Genomic DNA, 13,186 nt, shown 5'->3' with positions numbered 1-13,186 from the left:
CCTCAGTGAGGTGGTGGAGAGGTAATTAGCTTAGGATAGGAAAGGAACTAAAGGGTCTTTCACCGCAATGATGAGCTTCTCATGACACCCCTTCTACCAAGGAATGAAGGCTAATGTCCGCCCCCCAGACCATCCTAAATATTAGGAATGCATCTGCAGCATGTCACCTATGTGGTCAATTATGCACTAAACTGTACAAAGACTGAGCAAGTTAGACTCTCTGTGGCCTTCCCTAAGTAAGAATACACTCTCAGTAGCATGTGTGTGGTATAGTTCTATTGCTACATAATCATTTTTAATATGATCTAGAATAAATAACTTAACTAAGCTTCAAGTGATTACCTCGGGCTTGGCCTAAGTGCTCAATATGTATTAACTCATTGAATATTCACATGCCTCCATAAGCTCACTTTACACCACTTTGCTTTTATGAAAGACCTACATCAGTACCTGTACATTAGTACATTAGTACCCAAAAGAAATCCAAAGAGGAGTTTTGCTTTAATTTAGAAAGGCAAAAAGCAAAAACAGCGTACATGAAGTATCTGTTTTGCAGGAGCATGTGCCCCTAGCAGTGAGAGGGGCACCACCAAGCTCCTTCCTTGGAAACTACACTCAGCATCTTAGCATCAAGTTGCCATAGCTTTGAACTGTGTCTGTGAGCATCTGTGCTTTCTTTCAGTCTATTTTGTGGATCCATTAGCAAGATGTGTTCTAAGGTCATTGCTTCTTTGCTTTATGACATTTTGGCTTATGAAAGGCTTCACAGGAACATTCTACTTTCAGATAGTGGGAGAAACAGTAGTTACCTGAGGAGCTTCCATGAGGTCAAGGAGGTGAAAAGAGCAGGGTTCTGGAACACTATCACCTTCACACACACCCCAACTTTAATGAAAGCCAGTCTAGTTTTCTCTGTCACACAATTCATGTTCAAACTAAGATGTTGTTTGAAAATTTGCTTCTATTCCATTTTAAAAGGTCAAGAATACCTATTTAAAAGTAAAACTTGTTTAATTCCTTCACTCAATACAATTTTATTGAGCTACTACTATGCATGAGGCAATGTTTTAGACACCATGGACCAAATTTATTGCCCCCAGGAACCCTATGTTTTAAAATATAGCAGGATACAAGATTAACATACAGAAATCTGTTACACTTCTTCACACTAACAGTGAAATATCAGGTAGGAAAAGTAAAAAAAAAAAAAAAATCCCCTTTGAAATCGCATCAAAAAAATAAAATAGAATAAAATACATATGAATAAACCTGACCAAGGAGGTGAAAGACTTATATGCTGAGAACTATAAAACATTGATAAAGGAAACTGAAGATGATTCAAAGAAATGGAAAGATATCCCTTGCTCTTGGATTGGAAGAATTAATATCGTTAAAATGGCCATACTACCCAAAGCTATCTACAGACTTAATGCAATCCCCATCAAATTACCCAAAAAATTTTTCACAGAACAAAAACAAATAATCCTAAAATTTGTGTGGAACCACAAAAGATCCAGAATCATCAAAGCAATCCTGAGGAAAAAGAACAAATCTGGAGGCATAACCCTCCCAGATTTTAGACAATATTACAAAGCTATAGTAATAAAAACAGCATGGTATTGGCACAAAAACAGACATATGGATCAATGAAACAGGATAGAGAGCCCAGAAATAAACCTACACACCTATGGTCAATCAACAACAAAAGAGGCAAGACTATACAATGGAGAAAAGACAGTCTCTTCAGCAAGTGGTGTTGGGAAAGCTGGACAGCCACATGTAAATCAATGAAGTTAGAACACTCTCTCACACTACATATAAAAATACACCAAAAAAAATGGCTTAAAGACTTAAATATTGGACATGACACCATAAAACTCCTAGAAGAGAACAAAAGCAAAACATTCCCTGACAGAAATCGCACCAATGTTTTCTTAAGTCAGTCTCCCAAAGCAATAGAAATAAAAGCAAAAATAAATAAGACCTAATCAAACTTATAAGCTTCTGCACAGCAAAGGAAACCATAAATAAAACAAAAAGACAACCTATAGACCGGGAGAAAATATTTGCAAATGATGCAATCAACAAGGGCTTAATTTCCAAAATATACAAACATCTCATACAACTCAATAACAACAACAACAAAAATAAAAAAAACCCCAAACAACCCAGTTAAAAAATGGACAGAAGACCTAAATAGACATTTCTCCAAAGAAGACATCCAAATAGGCACATGAAAAGATGCTCAACACTGCTAATTACCAGAGAAAAGCAAATTAAGGCTACAATGCAGTATCACCTCACCCCAGTCAGAATGGCCATCATTAAAAAGTCTACAAATAACAAATGCTGGAGAGGATATGGAGAAAAGGGAACCCTCCTACACTGTTGCTGGGAATGTAAATTGATACAGCCACTATGGAAAACAGTATGGAGGTTCCTTAAAAAACTAAAAATAGAGTTACCATATGATCCAGCAATCCCATTCCTGGACACATATCCAATGAAAACTCTAATTAGAAAAGATACATGTGCCCCAATGTTCATAGCAGCACTATTTACAATAGCCAAGACATGGAAACAACCTAAAGGTCCATCAACATAAATGGATAAAGAAGATGTGGTACATATATACAGTGGAATATTACTCACTCATAACAAAGAATGAAATAGTGCCATTTGCAACAACATGGATGGACCTAGATATTATCATACTACAAGAAGTCTGACAGAGAAAAACAAATACCATATGATATCACTTATTTGTGGAATCTAAAAAATGACACAAATAAACTTACAAAACAGAAACAGACTCACAGACATAGCAAACAAACTTATGGTTACCAAAGGGGAAAGGAGGGAGAGGGAGGGATAAATTAGGAGTTCTGGATTAGCAGATACAAATTACTATATATAAAATAAACAACATGATCTTACTGTATAGCACAGGGAACCATATTCAAAATCTTGTAGTAAACTATAATGAAAAAGAAAAAAATATTGGCTTAACCTAAAAAAATTGAAATTTTAAGTAACAGTTGACTAATGTGCCCATTTATATTAATCAAAAGCTGAAATAGTCAATCAAAATTTATTTAGCTTTTAAGTAAAAAACAATGTAGTCTTAATAAGGAGTAGCAGTGTAGTCTGATAAATCTAAGATTTTGTTTCTGTTTGTTTGAAATATTGCAAATAGATGGTGATTTCCATTTTTTACTTTTCAAATCCCTAGGATCTCTATTCTCTTGGCTTGGAATAATTGAGTGATGGGTCTCAATGAAATTTAAATATGAAGGTTTTCTATTAAATAAAGAGTAAAAAGAAACGACAGGGACTGGCTTGTCTCCATTCATTTCAAAAAGGCAACCAACAAGATATTTCAGCTTATAGGTCCTTTAGGAAGTTGGAGTTTGATAGTTTGGGGTTATGTATGGCCTGAAAGGAAGGAGGCTTCAAAGGTATTAAATATATAATATTCTGAAATACAATTGCCACTGAGATGGTTTTCAAGTCTGCTGAAGATTAACTTGAAGTTTGGGTATTTTCTCAGCCTCAGAAACAGATGAATCACTCTGTCATCAAATATTTACCTAGTGGAGATGTGTGTAAGACACTGCACTAGGCAGAGAAAGCCCAGCCCAGCAGCAGAGCAGGAAAGCTGTGGGAAGAACTGGTATGGATTTTAACCATTAAACAGGATGTAGGCCTGGCTGGCCAGCTCTGTTCCTTCCTGATCCTGGCCTGCACCATCCCCTCTCTGTTAGGAGCTGAGGGCCACTTTCTCTTCACTCAGTGGACCAAGAGATGGTTCGCTTTGAGGTTATTATTATTATTATTATTGTAATTCAAGAGAAAGATGACTTCTTTTTTTTCTCTTCAAGATAGTGACTTTATTTCTTTATATATCCAGAAGTGGAATCGCTGGGTAACATGGTAGTTTTGGTTTGGTTTGGTTTGGTTTTGGGGGTTTTTTGCCAGAATATAGTTCCTTTTTACTAAATGGGACATTTTGCAAATACTTTCTATTTTTTTTAATTTTATTTGTTAAGCTTTTTATTGGAGTATAATTGCTTTACACTGCTGTGCCAGTTTCTGCTGTACAACAAAGTGAATCAGCTGTATTTATACATATATCTCCATATCCCCTCCTCCCTCTACACCTTCCCACCCTCCCTATCCCAGCCTCTAAGTCATCCCCAATCATCGCATTGATCTCCCTGTGTTATGCAGCAGCTTCCCACTAGCTATCTGTTCTACATTTGGTGGTGTATATATGTTAATGCTACTCTCTCACTTCGTTCCAGTTTCCCCTTTGCCTCCCCCACCCCCCTACCCGCCTTGTCCTCAAGTCGGTTCTCTACATCTGCATTATGCTACCACAACTGTCATTAAAACTCAATCCCTAAAGATTTGGCTTGCATATTATCAGACAAGAAATATCAACTGTGTCTCCACTGTCTTTAAAATAATGCACTAGTGTCTGTGGAGAACTATCAAAAGAGAAGCAGCTCAAGGAGTGAGACTATAAACTCATAAGCCTGATTTTTAATGAGTCCCAATATTTTTCTCCAAACAACTATTGTTTTCCTTCACAGAAGACACCCACAAAGCTATAAATATTCTCATAACAATGCCATTGGCCAAAGATGACCAAGAAATACTTTTGGAATTGCCTTTCAGAGTCTGAAACATTTTCTTATAAACAACCTCAAAGGTGATAAATCACTTTGGGCAAGTCATTTAATTTCTTTGTGCCTAAGATTCCTCACAGTAAAGTGGTGATGACAGTATCTACCTCACTGGGTTTTTGTGCAGGTTAAATGAGAAAACCTACAAATAGTACTTTGCACGGTGCTTGGCCCCTAGCAAGCATTCAGGAAGTGTTATTAGTGTTATTACTACTATAATTATCATTGTCACAGTTCCTGGAGGATGTGTGAGGTTTTCAGTGTTGAAAGGCTTTTGAAAATAAGTCTTAAATCAGACGGGTGATACAACTGGGTAACAGCTCTATGTCAGCAGCAAAAAGAGACAAGAAAGCAAGAAATATCTTTTATTTTTGTAGTCTAATAAACTGGACTTTTTAAAAATGTGCTAAATAATGGTAGCACACTTAAAATAGGCATATCTTCCTAATGTGACTCCTCTGAAAGAAACAAGCAGGCTTCTTGCAATGGAAGCTTCATGGAAATGTGTGACTTCACCATCAGTCACTGTTTCCAGAGTCAGGTCTGGTTCAGTCTAATGGGAGTCGACAAACACAAGGATGGCACGTGCAAACTGCAATACTACAAACAAGCACCTGTGCACTCACGCTTTGTAATTCTCTCTAATTTTACCTCCTCCATGTGCTGTTTGTCTCTCTGTGAGCCTTTGAGGACAAGGGAAATGGGATTTTCTTAGAAGCTTCAAGTGTCTGTGTTCTTCATGTTTATGTCATTACATGCTTAAAACAGAGAATCTAAATGGTTCATGTGGCAAAGAACATGGACAGGGTTTCTTTCTCCCCTCTTCAACTTGCTACTAGTCGCACAAGCTTCAACGCTTCAATTCTACTTTAATTCTAGAAACAGTTATAGAGTGTCTGTTATGCGTGGGGCCCTGCCCTTGTAAATATGGTTCACATCATCAAGGAGATTCCTATCTGATGGGAGAGATAAGGTTTTAAATCCACATGAAACAGATAAATCATGATACCAGGCAGCACCAAAATCTCAGAAGCAGATAAATGTTGTGGGATATCAGTAGAAAACTGATCTGGTAAATGGTCTGGAGAAATATCATGGACAAATGGGACTTAAGGGAGTTTAAATGCAATATTTTGTTTGCAAAGGGGGCAGGGAGTTGGGGGAGGGCAGTCATCCATTTGTTCAACACATCGATTGAACAAGAAGGTCTTGATGCAAAAATGAAAAAGCACCTTCCCTAACCAGAAGGAAATTTAGAATCTGGCTATATAGAAAAACATACACAAAAATAAGTAAAGAATAAGATGTGAAACTTGCTATGAGGTGGAAGAGTATTCACATGGTTTAAAAGAAAAGCAATTCCATATTTATGTGTCATAGGTAAAAGCCCAGAAAGATAGTTACCAAACGGTTAACTGGGGCACGTCTGCTTTACAATGAATTGTTCGACTATTTTTCCAATGGACGCACGTGCATGTATTATGCGAGTTATTTTCACAAGGTACTATGGAAAATGCTTTAGAAAAAAAGAAGAGGATGATGACTTTGGGGATTCAGGAAGGTTCCATAGGAAGATGGCTTTTAAGTTTTGTCCTTGAGGATGGCTGGGACCATAATAATAACAACGCCAACGCTTATTGAATAGATTTGGTGTGCCAGACTCTACGCTAAATGATTTATAAATATCTTATATAAGCCTCAAAAATCTTTTGAGGTATTTTATCCTTATTTCTAGAGCTCAAGAATCTGAGACTTGGACTTCCCTGGTGGTCCAGTGGTTAAGACTCCATGCTTCCACTGCAGGGGGCGCGGGTTCTATCCCTGGTTGGAAAACCAAAATCCCACATGCTGCGGTGTGGCCAAAAAAAACAAACAAATAAAAAACCTGAGACTTAAGGAGTTCACACACTGACAGCCGAAATTTAAAGCCAAGTTGTCTAGCTCCAGAATCTATGCACACCACTCCACATTAAACAGCTGCTTCTGGTGAAAATGGAGGACATAATTCTCCACCTTCAGGGAAAGTAATTAAATAAAAACAAGGAAGATAGATGTGGGGAATCCTGAGCATCTTTGTGTATGAACCATTATCCATATGAGGAACCTTTCTTTACTTGGAGTAGAGTTACTCCATAGAAGGCTATGAATATTTTTAAGGCTCTTGATTAACTGTAATTGTTCCTACCTAGCCTCCCTGCCTCTAATATTCTACACTTAGAAGATGTCTTCCACACTAATGCCAAATAAATAATCCTAGAGCACTTTCCCAGTTAAATACGTCAATGAATCATACAGTGTGTAGAATCCTTTCTTAAATTCTTTATTATGTAGATCAAATTGCTGCACCATCTGGGCCCAACCAATCTATTAAGTTCCCAACACACCTTATATTACAAAGCAGAAGTTCCAGGTCTATTTTTTAGGTCACATTGCTTAAGGATTATCTTTATTTCTTTGTTGAAGAACAACGGAAGACCACTATCAGAACAGTATCTTTTATACACAAATAACCAAGCACAGTAACCAATCAAGTCTTCCTGTGATGAGTGCAAGTTATGTTTTCAAACCAAATTGATTAATTTTATTGTCAAAGGCAGAGAAGAGACCAAAATTGCAGGTATATCACTCAAAAGTTGCACTCCTCATAACAAAAAAAAAAGGTCCACGTCACAATATTTCCAAGAACTTTTACAACCAGCTACAAAGTTGTTGGCAAAGGTTTCTCTAATTCCTGTATCAAATAATATTGTTGGGCCGTGCATAGTATCAAAATATGGACAGACAATTCTTTCACATGTACATAAGATATTTTGTGAAACAAAACTATGGATGACCCCAAAAAACTGACTCTTGGTATATACGTAGTACATTGGTGAACATTTGGTAAATTTGTAGATTTTACCACTGAAAACACATGCTACCAGGAAGACATCTGTTTGCTTGTTTTTGTTTGTTTGTTTTTTGTTTGTTTGTTTTTTTCATTGCCAATTATTTGGGGAGTTAAATGGTGTAGACAAAGCTGCATTTGGGCTAACAGTTATTAAATACCAACTGACTGGGCAGAAAAAGGGATGGTTTTGCTCCATGAACAAAAGACGTTGCACTTGAATATAAGTCTACACATTAGTTTATTCACAGAGACCAGCTCGTGGTCAGCAATATACCTCTGACACCTGATTCAGTATTGAGGGAAGTAGTGAAAATTAATACTGCCAAGTCATGACTTGAGGCATGAAATGGACAGGAAGTTGAAGATTTGGAAGATTCTGTGTTTCCACCTGAAGGGTTCTATCCATGAAAGATAAAGGTGCTCACAGTAATTTTTGAGATAAAAGATAAAATGAAAACATTTCTTTATGACACTGACCTTGAGCGGCATGTATCAGTGATACATGCAGTATCTTAAACAGGTTGAATTCATTGTTTTGGATCAAACTTTCACACAGTTTTTAGTGTTGTACATAAAATATCAGAACTTCTTAAGACCAAACTATGACCCAAATGGTTCATTCTCTGAGCTTGTCTCTTTTCAGCACTGGATGATTTTCTTCACTCAGCAGAAGGAGAAATCTTGGAGTATATCACTGAGCATATTTTTCAGAAATCACATCAACATTCTAACAAAGAACATGGAAAAATACAGAGGCCAATACTACCAAAGAGTGAATTTGGAATCCATTCACCCACATCTTCCAAGCTGAGCCACTCAACATTCAAATGTCCTACTTTTAAGTGTAATAGACTCATCAACTTAACATATGATGAAAAACCCGAAGTAGTCTTCAGTGAGAAATTGTTCCATAATTTCTCAATCTTGATACCTAAAACTTGCTGCCATTTCTAAGGATCTATAATACTGCATTAAGATTTTGCAATTAAATAGAAAGAAAAAGTAAAAGCTAAGTCACCTGGATGTGGAATCTGGCATAAATCTCAAACAATCTGATGCTGATATAAGGCTATTCTTATTCATACTAATTTTAAAATACATTTTATTTTTAAAACATCATGATGAATTTCTTTCACTTGTTGGACATCAGTAATCTATTCCTTAAGTGGTTTCCAGATGTCAAACTTTTAAAACTGTGCTTTATAGAGCCCTGTCTTACTAAGGCTTACTTCTCTGCTTCAAATTACATCGTATCTATACTTTCCGTTCATAACTTCAAAATTGCTTTGTAAGTGGCTTGCTCAGCAATACTCAAGCCCAAGTGGGAACTCTGTCTTTCCCTGAGTAAACGCTGCCAAGCAATGGTAATATCACTAGAACATTAAAATCAATAATCCTGAAACATTGGGGATTTTCTTTACTTAAAAACCATGTCTTTTCTGGTTATTATATCTTTTCCCTTGGAATCTAGAGTCTATTAGAAGTTCCTTATCTATAGAGAAACAAAAAAAAATAAGGGATGAAGGATACAGTGAGAAAAAATATGCAGTGCCTAACACCCTCAAAATGAAGGTCCATTAACAGAAAACCCAAAGTTTGTGGACAAAGGCTTGTCTTTAGTGCTCCCATATCATAGCAATGGCTCCACGTGAGGACACACAGATTCTCAGCTCCATACCCTAGTTTTCCAAGGGCCAATGTTTGTCTTTTAGAGGCAGAAAGTTTAGGAGACTCTATTAGCAATTCTAAGCATGAAACTTTGGTATGTACCAAAAAAGGAAAAGTCTGTATCCTGTCTTGGTGGGTATACTGCTGGGCATGAGAATAAGGAAGATTCTGAGGCAGATGTGAGACCACTGGTGGTCACTGATTACATTTTTCTTCTGAACCTAGCAACTGATTTCCCAAGTGAATTAAGTCACAAGCTAGAAGAATCTTAGAGCTTTAAGAGACTTGAGGGATCTTCACTATACACACAAGGAAACTAAGGCCAAAACAGGTTATGTCACTAACTCAGAGTTGAACTAGAGTTTGGTTCTGGGTCCAAGTAAGGAAAAAGTTCTCCAAACTAGCAGATCACAACCTGGTTTTCAGCTCTTGCTTTTTGATTCTTAGTTTTCTTAAGAGAGAGTGGCATCTTACTACCTACCACCTGTACTCCCCAAATCTCAAAATCAGCTTCCTTAGGGATTGCCTTAGAGAGATACAGAACACATTAGCAAGGAGCTTGTAGGTCTCTCTCTAGACAGTTGGAAGAAGGCGAAGGAGCTCTCATTTAAGGGAATATTTGAAGTGCAGTCCTGAGGCAGAGGCACAGAGTAGCTGTCTGCTGAAATTCCTTTCATGTCCCGTGATTCCTTTCTTTAACGTTCTCTATGAGAAACACAAAGTATTGAGAAGCCTGCCAGCAAGTCAACATCAAAATGAAAATTTCACCTCAGATAAGAGCAGAACTAATGTTTGATTTAATCCTACTAAGCCCTGCACCCAGTTTCTTCAGGTTAGTTTGCATCCAATACAGACAGAGGTTAAACTAATTAGAACACACATTGATGATGGGAGCAGGCTTTCGAAGGTATCTGAAGATTGTGTCTACCTTGTCAGCTCAAGGCTTGCAGTGAGTAAACAAACTTAGATTAACCCTAGATTAATCCAAAGACAAAAGAACCTTCAGCCAAGAGACTAAGATAGGGCTGAGGGGGAGAGGGGAGGAAAATATGCTATGTCCTAATCACTAGGAAAGAACAGGCTGTCCAAGCCAATTCTGCTCTGATCTATAATGAGATCAATTACATCTGGAGCTCTTGGGGCACTGGCAGCAGACACAGGGACGGCTGTGCGGCGCTGAGGGAGGATTACCTCATTGAAGAGAACAGCCAAGGCTACCAACCTCCCTTTCTGACCCTCCCTCTCTGAGCCTGCCCTCCCTCCTCGGCCACCAGTGGATTGCCAGTTGCTCAGTGAAGCACAGCTAGTCCGCAAAGGAAAATAAACCTACAGTCTCTTTTCCAATCAGCCAACTAAGTGTCTTCCTGTCCCCACCTATCTTAAACTTTAAACCAGCAGAAGTTAGCCAGCTGCTTTCAAATGGTTGGTCTTCTTTCTGTCCCCAAAACTCTCTGTTGGAGCTACCTCTATAGATCATATCTGGGGGAGTATTTAACCATCTCTCTTATTCCTTTCAGCACTGAATACCTCCACATAAATGTGAGAATACGGCTCTTCATTCTACTCCCTGGCCCAAGAAGACGCAAGTTACTACAGCAACTAGACTCCTCCCCGAAGGGAAAGCTAGGATCTTTTTCTTCATTCTTTCCTCTCTTTTACTTATTTCCTGCTTCAGGCAGCACAAGAAAGCAAAATGGATAATGTCTCTATGAGTCACTTCAATCAGTGATCATACCCGAGTAGAACTGGTGTGGAATGGGAGTCAGAGGAAGGGTACAGATAAAGCTTGAGTCAGCTAGGGACTGGGAAGACAGAACTTCCCTATTAGCAGAGAAAAAAACTGTGCGGGGAGAAAGGCTTACACTGGCTTATTTAAAAAAAAAAAAAAAGGCATAGAAGGCCTCTTGGACTTCAGATAACTCTTACAAAATATTTTGATGGATTGAGTGCAAAAAGTGAATCAAACATATGGATTAAATTTTCATTAAAACACAGATGGGTTTTTTTATTGTTATTATTAAATTAAGTAAAATGTTTGGCAAAGTAGATATGGTTTTGGCCAAACCCAGGACATTTGAAAAATAGTTTTGAGATATTCAGTGAACTGGACACAAAGCCAGGTCTACCCATCCCTTGAGTTTGGAAAAATGGAATCTGGCTCATCAAGGTTTGATTCAATGACAAATGTAGTTGTGGGAAAATAAGTTTCTGAAGCACCAAAACTGCCTACGTGCCTTGGGAGTGCAGTGGAAATGCCCAATAGTTATTGAATAACTCACCCTGCCCCAGCACCACAAAAGGCAGCAATCCACTGACCTGAGAAAAAAGGTGAGCTGCTCCCCTCCTCCCTCACCAAGATATGAAGAACTGAACCAAAGCCAGTGTGCTGTCTAGCCTAGAAAATTAGCACAAAGCAGCAAATGAATAGGAAATGCTCGTTTGAGAGGAAGGTCATCACCACAGCTGGATGGCTGACAGGGGACTTTTTTATCTGCATTGACCAGAAGAATTTAGAAAAGCAAAGGACAATAAAAGTATTGATGAAAGGTCAGGTTATATTGTTTGGAAGTTTCTTCCAGGCATTAAGAACTTTATTTTTTGAAAAAAAAAAATTCCAAACGAATGCATGGAAATTCTTGGAAGTCAAATGTCAGTCCATTTGAATATCTTTCCACCAACCCATGGATTACTGGAAAAAATTTTTTAAGTCCACCTATCAGCAACCCACCTGAACATGACTACACATGGAATTTCAAGTTTAGTAATCTTTGATTCCTGCATACGGCCATTTTGAAATGCCATTCTACCCATGGAAAAACTTTAGCTTTCTTAACAGTGTTTTAGGGGAATGAGGTCATCTGAAGAGCCAAGTTTTCTAGGCACTGAATGGTCTAAATATCGAGCCTCGGCATCAAACTACTGGAGGTTTGTATTTAAACCACTCTGAGTAGAAATATTGATCAAATTATGATCTACTCTTCTGTATTCTTAAAGGACCACATTGTATTGCAAGAATGTTCTAAAGGTGATTAAGGCAAATAGGGCTATTTGCCGCTAAACTATATGTTCTAAGCTTGCAATACTTTTTTTTTGTATTTAACTATACTTGGTTTACAATATTGTGTTAGTTTCAAGTGTGCAATACTTTTTTCTAATAAATAAATGAATCATTACTATTTATTTATTTATTTATTCATTCATTCATTCATTGGCTGTGTTGGGTCTTCATTGCTGCATGAGGTCTTTCTGTCATTGTGGAGAGCAGAGGCTACTCTTCATTGCAGTGTGCAGCCTTCTTACTGCGGTGGCTTCTCTTGTTGCAGAGCACAGGCTCTAGGTGCATGGGCTTCAGTAGTTGCCGCTCATGGACTCAGCAGTTGTGGCTCGTGGGCTCTAGAGTGAAGACTCAGTATTTTGGCGCTCAGGCTTAGTTGTTCCATGGCATGTGGGATCTTCCCAGACCAGGGATCAAACTCATGTCCCCTGCATTGGCAGGAGGATTCTTAACCACTGCGTCACCAGGGAAGTCCCAAAATACTTTTTTAATACTTGTATTTTCTTTATATGGTGTATGAGTTAGGAAAACAGAATCACTTCAGGTATTTAAAGCATGGCAGAATTTAACATTGGGATTTAGCAGCATATGCAATCATTGGAAAGGCTGGGTGGTGCAAAAATCAGGGATACCACCGCTAGCACTTAATTCAGGAAAGGAAGGCTTCAAAGGAGAATGCTCCCCATGACCTTAACTAACTGTAGTACAAGAGTAGGTAGTTCTCAGCGGGTTATCTGGAAGTCCTTGAAAAAACATTTTTTTGCTGTCTGCTAATGTCCACATGCCCACTCAAGCTGTGGCTAGAAAATAGCGTCTCCATTTTCACATTCTATGCCTTGTACAAGCACCTCTGGTAAAACCAAAACCTGGTCCCGCCTAGAAAAA

The sequence above is a fragment of the Hippopotamus amphibius genome, chromosome 1 (genome assembly GCF_030028045.1).
Source record: "Hippopotamus amphibius kiboko isolate mHipAmp2 chromosome 1, mHipAmp2.hap2, whole genome shotgun sequence".
Classification (NCBI taxonomy): Eukaryota; Metazoa; Chordata; class Mammalia; order Artiodactyla; family Hippopotamidae; genus Hippopotamus; species Hippopotamus amphibius.
Note: the sequence above shows the minus strand (reverse complement) of the source record.